We start from the raw sequence: 10,216 nt of genomic DNA on the forward strand, positions 1-10,216 counted from the left end.
GACAACCAAAACCAGCTGATCACATGCTCAAGAAGGACCATCAGCATAACAATGGATCATTAGCACACTGATGGCTGTTTACTATTCACAGAGGGCTGAGTGATACTAGCAATCACAACATTGTAAGAGGGGGACAATTGAACATGTAGGCCTCCACCCCTGTTTAACGATGGACGATTTCTTTTCACAAAGATGGCCTCCTTTACTCCTCTCAAACCATCGTTCCTCTCTATCCAGGATGTGCACATCTTCATCCCTGAAAGAGTGACCGCTGGCCTGGAGATGAGTGTAGACCGCAGAGTCCTGGCCTGATGATGTTGATCTTCTGTGCTGGGCCATCCTTTTGGCCAGTGGCTGTTTAGTTTCCCCGATGTAAGACTGATCACAGCCCTCCTGACACTGAACAGCATACACAAGATTACTCTGTTTGTGCTGGGGGACTGGATCTTTGGGATGAACCAGTCTTTGCCGTAATGTATTTTGGGGTTTAAAAGCCACTGGGACGTTATGTTTAGAAAATAAACGTCTCAGTTTCTCTGATACTCCCTCAACATATGGAATGACCACTGGTCTGGGTCTGGGTTCCTCCTTTTCACCTGTTGGCTGACTGGAGTCCGGTTTGGGTTTCTTCTCTGCTTTTAGGAAGGCCCAGTTAGGATATCCACATTGCTCTAGAGCCTGTCTTGTGTGGGATTTCTCCTTCTGCCTGGCTCCTGAGCTAGTGGGGACGCTGTCTGCTCTGTGATACAGAGTCCTGATGACTCCTAACTTGTGCTCCAAAGAGTGATGGGTGTCAAACTGCAAATACTGGTCTGTGTGGGTGGGTTTGCGGTACACCTCAGTTTGCAAATGTCCTCTATCAGAGACTGAGGCCTCACAGTCCAAGAAAGCCAACTTGCCATTTTTTTCATCTTCTCGTGTGGACTTGATGTATTTATCCACAGAGTTGACGTGGTCAGTAAAATGTTGGACTTCCTGAGATTTAATTTTAACCCAGGTGTCGTCAACATACCTGAACCAATGACTTGGTGGTGTCCCTGAAAAGGACGTCATGGCTCTCTTTTCTACCTCCTCCATGTACAGGTTGGCAACAATAGGAGAAACTGGAGACCCCATAGCACACCCATGTTTCTGCCTATAATATTGCTCCCCATATGTGAAGTAGGTTGACTGCAGGCACAGTTTCAAGAGTTGACACAGTTGTTCTGTGGAAAGTGTGGTCCTGCTGCTCAGAGTGGTGTCTGATTTTAATTTTAAACTGACCACCTCTACTGCATCATCAACAGGAATGCACGTAAAGAGTGATGTGACATCAAAAGAGACCATTGTTTCATCAGTCTCCATGATGACATCCCTCACCTTATCCACAAAGTCCATGGTGTTCTGTATGTGGTGTTCTGAGCTGCCAACTAAAGGGATGAGTGCAGACGCCAGATATTTGGAAACATTGTAAGTGACAGAGTTAATCATGCTAACAATTGGTCTTAAAGGTACACCTTGTTTGTGGATTTTAGGTAAACCATACAGACTAGGTGTGGCCTCCCCTGGGTACAGTCTGTGGTACAGAAAACGGTCAATAGCCTTGTCCTGCTCCAAAATTTTCAGGCAATCTATCAATTTCTTCTTGTAACCACTTCCTGGATCTCTTTTCAGAGGTTCATACGTGTTTAAGTCACTAAGGAGTGTTATAACTTTCTCATGATAGTCTTTCTGGTTCAAAATCACTGTGCACCTTCCTTTGTCTGCTGGGAGAATTATGATGTTTTTGTCCTTGCTAAGAGTGGTGAGTGCGTCCCTCTCCTCTCTACTGATGTTGGAAGGTGGTGGTTTGGCATTGCTGAGGCAGGCTGAAACTTTGATTCTGAGCTTTTCTGCTTCAGCCTCTTTAATTTTGTTGTTGCGGTTGGCTGACTCAGTAGCTGTGATCATCTCCACCAGAGGAATTCTACTTGGTGCAACCGCAAAGTTCAGTCCCCTGGCAAGAATCTCTGTCTCCGGCTGGGTGAGCTGTCTGTCAGATAAATTCTTCACCCACTTTTCTGTCTCCCTGACAACTTCTCACCTTATCTCTTAAGGGGCAGTCCAGCTACTCTGTGGAGGAACCTCATTTCAACCGCCTGTATCTGCAATCTCATGTCACTACCCAATGTTTGTGGTCATAGGTGAGGGTAGGAGCGTAGACTGACCAGTAAACGGAGAGCTTTGCCTTAAGGCTCAACTCCATCTTCACCACACCGGACTGGCACAGAGTCCGCAATACTTCAGACGATGCACCAATCTGTCTGTCATTCTCACGCTCCATTCTTCCCTCACTCGTGAACCCCAAGATACATGAGCTCTTCCACTTGAGGTAGAGCTTCACCCTCAGCCCGAAGAGAGCAATCTACCCTTTTCTGACAGAGAACCATGGCCTCAGATTTGGAGGTGCTGATTCTCATCCCAGCTGCTTCACACTCTGCTTCAAACTGCACCAGTGAGAGCTGAGATGGCACAATGATGCCAACAGGACCGCATCATTTGCAAAGAGCAGAGATGGAATCCTGAGGCCACCGAACCGGAATCCCTCCGCCCTCTTGCTGCACCAAGAAATTCTGTCCATAAAAGTTATGAATAGAATTGGTGACAACGGGCAGCCCTGGCAGAGACAAACTCTCACCCTCAAGGGGCCCGACTTATGGCTCTCACATACTCGGGCGTACTTCACTCCGCAGAGGTCTGCGTGTACCGGATTAGACTCAACGCAGACTCGAAGTGGACGTCCGCAAGTCACGTTAAAGATCAATTTTTATGTACGTGTACTCTGTGTCGCACAGTAAACTGCCTGGCAATGGACTGTTTTGTAAGTGACATCACTGTATTAAATTCCACTTCTTCTTCTTCCCTGGTCTGGTTTAATGGCCTTTTCTTTTGTTTTTTTGCCAAGAGGCAAGCAATCTCTTCCTCCTCGTCTGTTGATGCCATGACTGAAATTGTGAGAAAAATATGGAATTTGTCATGAGAGAATTAAAATCAGGCCCAGCGTGGTTACAGGAGGGTCTGGAGATTTCCTGGTGAGCTGGTCTGATGTGTGGGCATCAGAGCCAGTGCTCCCTGTATTTAAAAAAAAAAAAAAAAAAAAAAAAATTTAGAACTTTTTATTAACAACATGCAGTATAAACACAGATCACTGCTGCTGCTGCTCCTCGGCTGCCATCTGCCTCTACCCAGGGCCGCCGGCAGCTCTTTTTTTTTTTTTTTTTGCGACCTGTCAATCAGTCCAGTATGCATGTCAGCAAATGACCAGTCTCCAACCTCAATTTGTCCTGAAGGTAAACACCCCTTGCCTGCAGTGCTGGGGTGCAGCCCGTCAGGGTGTACGCTCAAGTATGAAGTCTCAACCATCTGTAGACATTGCGTTCAGTGTCTGTGCAGCTCACGGAATACACACAGTACACCTGGATATGTGGGCGCCTTTACTACCAGGTATGCGAACCAAACTCTTGCACTGATTGTATAGGGACTTATAATTCATTGATTTAAAAAAAATAATAATAAAAAATATATATATATATATATATTTTTTTTTTTACTGCTATTGCTTCACTGAGCATAGTGTTTCTAAATACAGCTTTAACAGTCAATTAAATTCTTAAATTTAATATTCTCAATTTTCAACCCTAAAAAGTCTGAAATATGTTCAGATTATTTAAGTCTGAAAACACAAGAGTATTCAATGTGTCCGTCCTTTGAATCATTGTCTTCTATTAACTAGATCTGTTTAAGAATTTCAGATGTTATTATCCTGTAACAAAACTCAAAAGTCCCATTATGCAGCAGTTTTGTCAAATGGATTTAATGACACATTCAGCCTTCCTTAAGAAAGAGTCTGATTTCCATGCAAAAATTGAAATTGGTATGTTGTGGTTTCCTGGGTGATTTGGAAAGAAGTTGAATTTGAAGTAAAGGCGTTTTGGCTGTGTGCATAAATGAGTGAAAACTACCAGCAGGTTGACCTCATCAGGCCTGAGCAGGGGACACAGCAGGCATGAAATCTTCCCTGCAGTTCTGAAGACTTACTCTGAAGGTGGTCTTGTAGAGCACACTGAGGGAGACTAGGCCTTGGTCAGTTTCTGTCAGAGGGGAATCATTGTCTCTGTAGTGAAAGGCTGTCTGATAAATAGTTAGCTCTGCAGCTGTTCATTCTTCCATAATGTGACCCCCTGCATCCACTGCAGTACATTTTATTGAAAGAGTCCACCTAACTATGATTCTCTCTGGGTTTTACCTTGTGCATCTTTGTTTTTCTCTTCAACTAGTCTGATGCACTACAGTATTGTGAAAGGTTGAGATAATAATAAATGAATTGTGAAAATTTCTTGTGATTGACCGCTTATGTCATATACCAAAGTTCTGAGACTGAAAAATAGTTATTTTAGACTTTAAGTAAAACAGGTTGCGCACAAATATTTTGAGTTGCTATTTTCAGATACTCCATCACTGTGGTACTGCTCAACCTTAGGATGGCAACCTTAGGGTGTTGAGTGGTTAACTGAGATCTAGTGTGGGTTCATTAAACAAATTATCTTCAGGATGCTCAGCATTTTGAAATCACTGCAACTGAACTGCTGGCTTTGGGATCACATCTGGGTCACGAGTAAGTTCAGTCTGGCCCACCAATGAGTTCAATTTAAATAAAACTAGATTTTATATAAAAATAAAATCAAGAGAGAAATGTTGCAAAAATCTTAACAGATATGTAAAAAAAAAAGTGTTTTTGAGGAAAGAGATCTTTATATGATTTATGATGGGGATTTACAACTCCGTTCTTCTGCCAATCTGTTTGTTTAAATTAAAACTGGATTTTAAATCATAAATTAAATTTACGTAATAACAATAATTGCAAGATGACTGGACCCAAAGCTGTTAGTTTTCAATAATTGTGGCCTCCTGAACAAGTTAGGTGAATAGCCTTGTATTACAACATCAGGATAGATGTAAGAAATGACAGAATACTACTGGAGGGGATGGGGGGGGGGGGGTGTTTTCAGCAATTAGAGCAAGAGTGTTGATAATGAAAATTGAACTTAAAGTACCTCCAAGTTAATCCACATCTACACATCAACTTTGCAAAATAATTCTAACAGGCACCAAATCAAAGATTGTATAAAAAGCACAACCTTTTTAAGACAAAGATCATTGCATAAAGTCTAAAATGATCAATCATCACTCCTAATTTAAATCAAAGTTAAAATACAAGTAATGAGCTAAATGCTCTCATTTCTAATGTTTTCATAATTTTGTTATCTATTACAGTTTGGACCATCCTGAAAATGATAACATTTTAAGGGATCTTAGAAATGGCCATCTAAAATACATAATGTAACAAAATGTGTAAAAAGCAAAGGGCGGTGAATACTTTAGCAAGGCACTACTGTAAGTATCTGGGTGTGCCTAAAGACTGCTTCTCCTTGCATAGATAGCATGTAGTCATGGTAACTTTGTAAGCATAATAACTCAGTGTGCCTGACATTGTCACAGCACACATAAACTGTACTGTTTCTCCACAGCTTTTCTTTTGGATTGTTGTGCTGAGCCACCCAGTTTTAGTCCTTTACAGTCAACATTTACAAAATCTCAAATTTTCACCATAATTAAAGGGCAATACTATGATATTAGACTACAACTACACTGCTTTTTGTATTGAAACAAATGGATCCTAAATAAATTGGGCAGCACTGTTGCTTCACAGCAAGAAGGTCTTACTGTGTGGAGTTAGCATGCTGTCCTTGTGTTTGCGTGGGTTTTCTAAGTGTACTTCGGTTTCCTCACACAGTTCAAAACATGCACATTTAGGCTTCCTTCAGACCCAGGCTTCCTTACAAATAGAGATGTGACCTCAATGGGATTTGGCTGGTTAAATAAAGGTAAAATAAATACAAAAACATAAGAAAATGCCAATATGGTTGTAGTAGGTTAGGTTTCGGCCCTGTGATGGACTTGCAACCAGTCCAGGGTGTCCCCCGCCTCTCGCACAGTGACTGCTGGATATGGGCATCAGTGACCCAAGAAGGAAGAAGTGGGTAAAATGTAATGGATGGATGGATGATGGGTTGGGTTTCACAGTTATTAATAACCTTTTTTTTTATTGATTAATTTTATTACCAAGACCCCCAGCAATCCAATTTCATAAAACTTATTGAGGAGGTCATTAAATAATAAAATAAAACAAAATAAAAACCTGGCAAATGACATTTGTCTTTCTTTCTCTTTTTTTTTCCTTCCTTTGTTTCTTTGTTTATTGTAAAGACTGGAAACAGAAGCTTTCTTCACAGAAGATAAAATGGACCAAATTGCAGTTTATGTGAGATTAAAGTGAACTTTTATAGGTTAGGAGTTTGTTTCAGTGTTTACACAGAATATGAGCGTATGTATGGCAGTTCATTAGAATGAGGAGGAAGTCCAACTATGGATACAACAAGTGTTTATTTGGCTGCTGGAATCAAATAGATTCAGCTTGAATGACAGTTGTCATAGTGGACAGAAGACACCACGACAACTAAATGCTGCTACAGCACGTCCTTCAGTTAGCGGTTTGTCCTTACTTTGAGTTTCCCATCTGCTATTCTACTGTATGATTTGAAATAATTATTTGCCAAAGCTACATGTACATTACTTTTATGTTCTGATGCAGGCTCAGTAATTCAGGTAGCTAAATCTAACAAGGTTTAGTCAGGTCCTCTGGTGTGATTCTTCTTTGTTGAAACGTTTCATCTTTTGGGGCAGCTGTGGCTGAGTGGCTAGAGCAGTTGTCCGCCATTGGGAGAGATGGAGGTTTGATTCCACCAACAGTCACATGTTGAAGTGTCCCTGGGCAAGGCACTGAATCCCTCATTTTTTTTTTTTTTTTTAAAGAGAGAAGAAAGAAGAATAATTAAATAATAAAAGAGAAATAGATAAGACGAGAGACCACCACGACAAAACAACATGCACAGCACAATGCCACCCACAATATCACCATGAAACATTCGACATTGCACAAGGAATCATCTAGCTTCCACCACTACCCAACCTAGCGTGCATCTGTCACAGCACCTGAATCCAAACACCCGCGCAAGCACGCCTGCCACCACCAGATTTCTCCAAAAGAATGCCCAATAGTGGACGCGGGGGCCCACAGACCCGTCCCCCAGGACACAATGGCAACATAGGGAGGACCGGAGCCACAGACACACAGCGGCCCACAGGCCCGGAGCCCCAGGAGTCTCTCAACAGGGAGAACCGCACCCCCCCAGAGAGGAGCAGAGGAAAGAACCGGGTGACCCCAGCCACCACAATGCAGAGCCTCCAGGAAGCTGCAGCGATGAGCCCACAGGTCCGGCCGGCGACCCATGCCCCCCCCAAGTAGATCCGGCCATGGACACCGAGCCCCAAGCCCCGAGGCCATACCACCCCCCGGCAGAGCCCCGACAGAGCCAGGACACCCAGGCCCCGCCAGGCAGCAACCAGGGCAGACCGACGTGCACCCCACCACCCAGCCCACTGAATCCCTCATTGCCTCTGATGTGTGTTTCATCAGTGTATGAATGTGATCTAAAGCACTGATTAGTTTCTACAGATTCAGATTAGCTTTGTAGAGAACTAGTAGAATGCTGTGTGGATGGGTAAATGAGGGCACAGATTGTGTTAAAGTTTTTTGAGTATCTTGATTAGAAAGAAAGGTGTTATACTGTATAAGTACAGTCCATTTAGTGTTTATCTTTTTATCCAAATGACTTCTTCAGTCTGAGGCGCTGGGGACTTCTTCAGTCTATGGTGCTGCAACCTGGTTGCAAGAAGTCGTATGGATAAAAGATGAAACATTTCAACAAAGAAGAATCCATCCAGAGGACCTGACTCTAGCTTAGATGTACTTATCTTGTACTTGTTCATGTAACCGTTACCTCTTCAAATTGTTTAGTGCCTAATCTGAACTGAATTCTGGAGTTGGGCCTTTTTTACTGGAGAGTATTTTTATTAGGCACATCATTAAAGGCATTTTGAAGAAGAGTATAAAAATAAATAAATAATGGATAATATAAATTATCTGTTTTAATTTTTGTTTTGACAAGCATACATGAAGTCTAGTCCAACTTTAGAGACAGCGATTTAGGGAGCACTTGATTTACTTTTGGTTGAACGTTTGTTGCCTGTCATCCTTTAAGTTTGGTTCTGAGTGTACACATTAACTGACTGTACGTGTGGTTTCTTGAGCAGAGTTTCACAGTTTGATAAACCCGGGGACATTTTCAGTCTTTTGCCCTTATTAGTTTTCTAACTAGTCTTCAGTTTGTCATGCAGTTACCCAGAATTCACTGTGCCCTCTGCCGGTTGTATATTTCCGTTCTGTGGGCAACAACACACCACATTTCTTGTGTGTGTGTGTGTGTGTGTGTGTGTGTGTGTGTGTGTGTGTGTGTGTGTGTGTGTGTGTGTGTGTGTGTGTGTGTGTGTGTGATTTATTTATTTATTTTTTTCATTTTTCCTGTTTTCTTTCTGCATGTGAACAATATTTTAAGGGTTCTGTTATGTAATGGCAGCTATGAAAGTGGAAACGCCCCACTCTTCACCCAGTCATTGTCCTTATTGCACTCATTTCTTGGATTCTCCCTCATTCACATCTACTACACCCCATCTGCTGACCTCCCACTTCAGACTGTTGTCCACATAACGTGACCAGCAGACAGTAGACACTGAAGCAAAAAAGACAATCACTGATGTGAAATGTGCATCATCTGGGATTACAATTCATGTAACATTTACCTTTTAAATGTTTTTAAAAAACCACTACTTTCAACAATCGTTTGAAATGATGCATGACTTTTGCAAGGTAGCAACAAAAAAGATATTTACAAGTTGTAACTTTTGAGAAAATGGTAAAATTGGTAATAATAGCTTGTCTGAGTAGTTATCTTTTAGCAGTTTCATCTTTTAGTTATAATCATTCACACAGTACAATAACAATGACTTGAGAGAACTAATAATGACTTTATTTTATCTTTTAGAGTTTTGATTTGTTCTTAAACTTTGCTACGTAACGTTTCACTTTACTGTAACATTTACCTTAATTTGAACTTTAACTCACTTAGACCTCCAAACATGCATCTTTGTTGGACTTTATTGATGACCGTTATTATAGAGACACAAAACTCCATAAGGGACATCTCGTATAAACAAACTTCTGCCATATATAAAGAGAATACATTAAAATTGAATAACAAAGTTAATATCCGTAGACTAAATGTTAATTTGATAGCACCTTTTTCTTTTATAAATATGTTGCAGTGATTTGTGCTAAGTGACCACAATACACAGCCACAGATATAACTCTGTATACTATACAAAAAAATAAGCAGTATATGGGAATTCACTCATTCATGGATGCTGTGTATGTATGTACCTGTATACATATATGTAAATATATGTATATATGTGTATACATCTTATATGTCTAGGTGTAAATAGGAACATTCGTTAACATTTGTACATGACTTGTATCCCCCCAGAATTGCATCTTCTGCTCTATACAACAAAGTCTATGAAATGCATGTAAATTATGTATTCCTACACTGATGTGGAGACATTAAACACAATTGTGTTCAGTTTTGCATAGTGCACTGTACAATTTTGAATGACAATAAAGTTGATAAAGTTTAAAGTTTAATACTGTAGATTTTTGCAGTACTGAAAAAGAGAAGTGGAACATTAAAATGTGTTTTTCCCCATTTGGAAGTTGGCTTATATTAGATTTTTTCTTTGGTTATTATTTGCAAGAAGTTTGTGCATTGTAAGTAAAACATTTGTTGAATCTTGTGGGAACGTATCTGCAGTTCCCAGCTTTTTCTGCAGAGCTAAGTGACAGTGAACATTTCACCATCTAAAATAAAATTTAGCAACACTTACTTGCTCTTCCTGTCAAAACAAAGTGGAGCATTTATAGAATTTTCAAATTGCATACATATTTTTGAGCTCGTTTTAAAATATCATCTTGTACGCGTTTGCCACAAATCTGGATTTAAAGTTTAAGTTTAGTATATTTTACACCACCAGTTTCTTGATCTCAAATCTCAGGATTATCTGTTCATTCTTTAGATATCAGTTTCTACTTTGCCTCCCAAGTGTCCATCTTTAAAATTATATATATATATATATAACTAAATTAACCTACATCCATATATATATATATATCTATATATATATA

General features: G+C 40.5%; 1 protein-coding gene across 1 annotated transcript in view; it reads left to right on the plus strand.

Annotated features, from left to right (window-relative positions):
* Nucleotides 1-10,216, plus strand: part of LOC119408460 (protein diaphanous homolog 1) — a 133,947-nt gene that overhangs the window by 12,978 nt on the left and 110,753 nt on the right. The gene's annotated exons all lie outside the window — the stretch shown is intronic.

This window comes from Nematolebias whitei, chromosome 4, assembly GCF_014905685.2.
Source record: "Nematolebias whitei isolate Nwh7 chromosome 4, NemWhi1, whole genome shotgun sequence".
Lineage (NCBI taxonomy): Eukaryota > Metazoa > Chordata > Actinopteri > Cyprinodontiformes > Rivulidae > Nematolebias > Nematolebias whitei.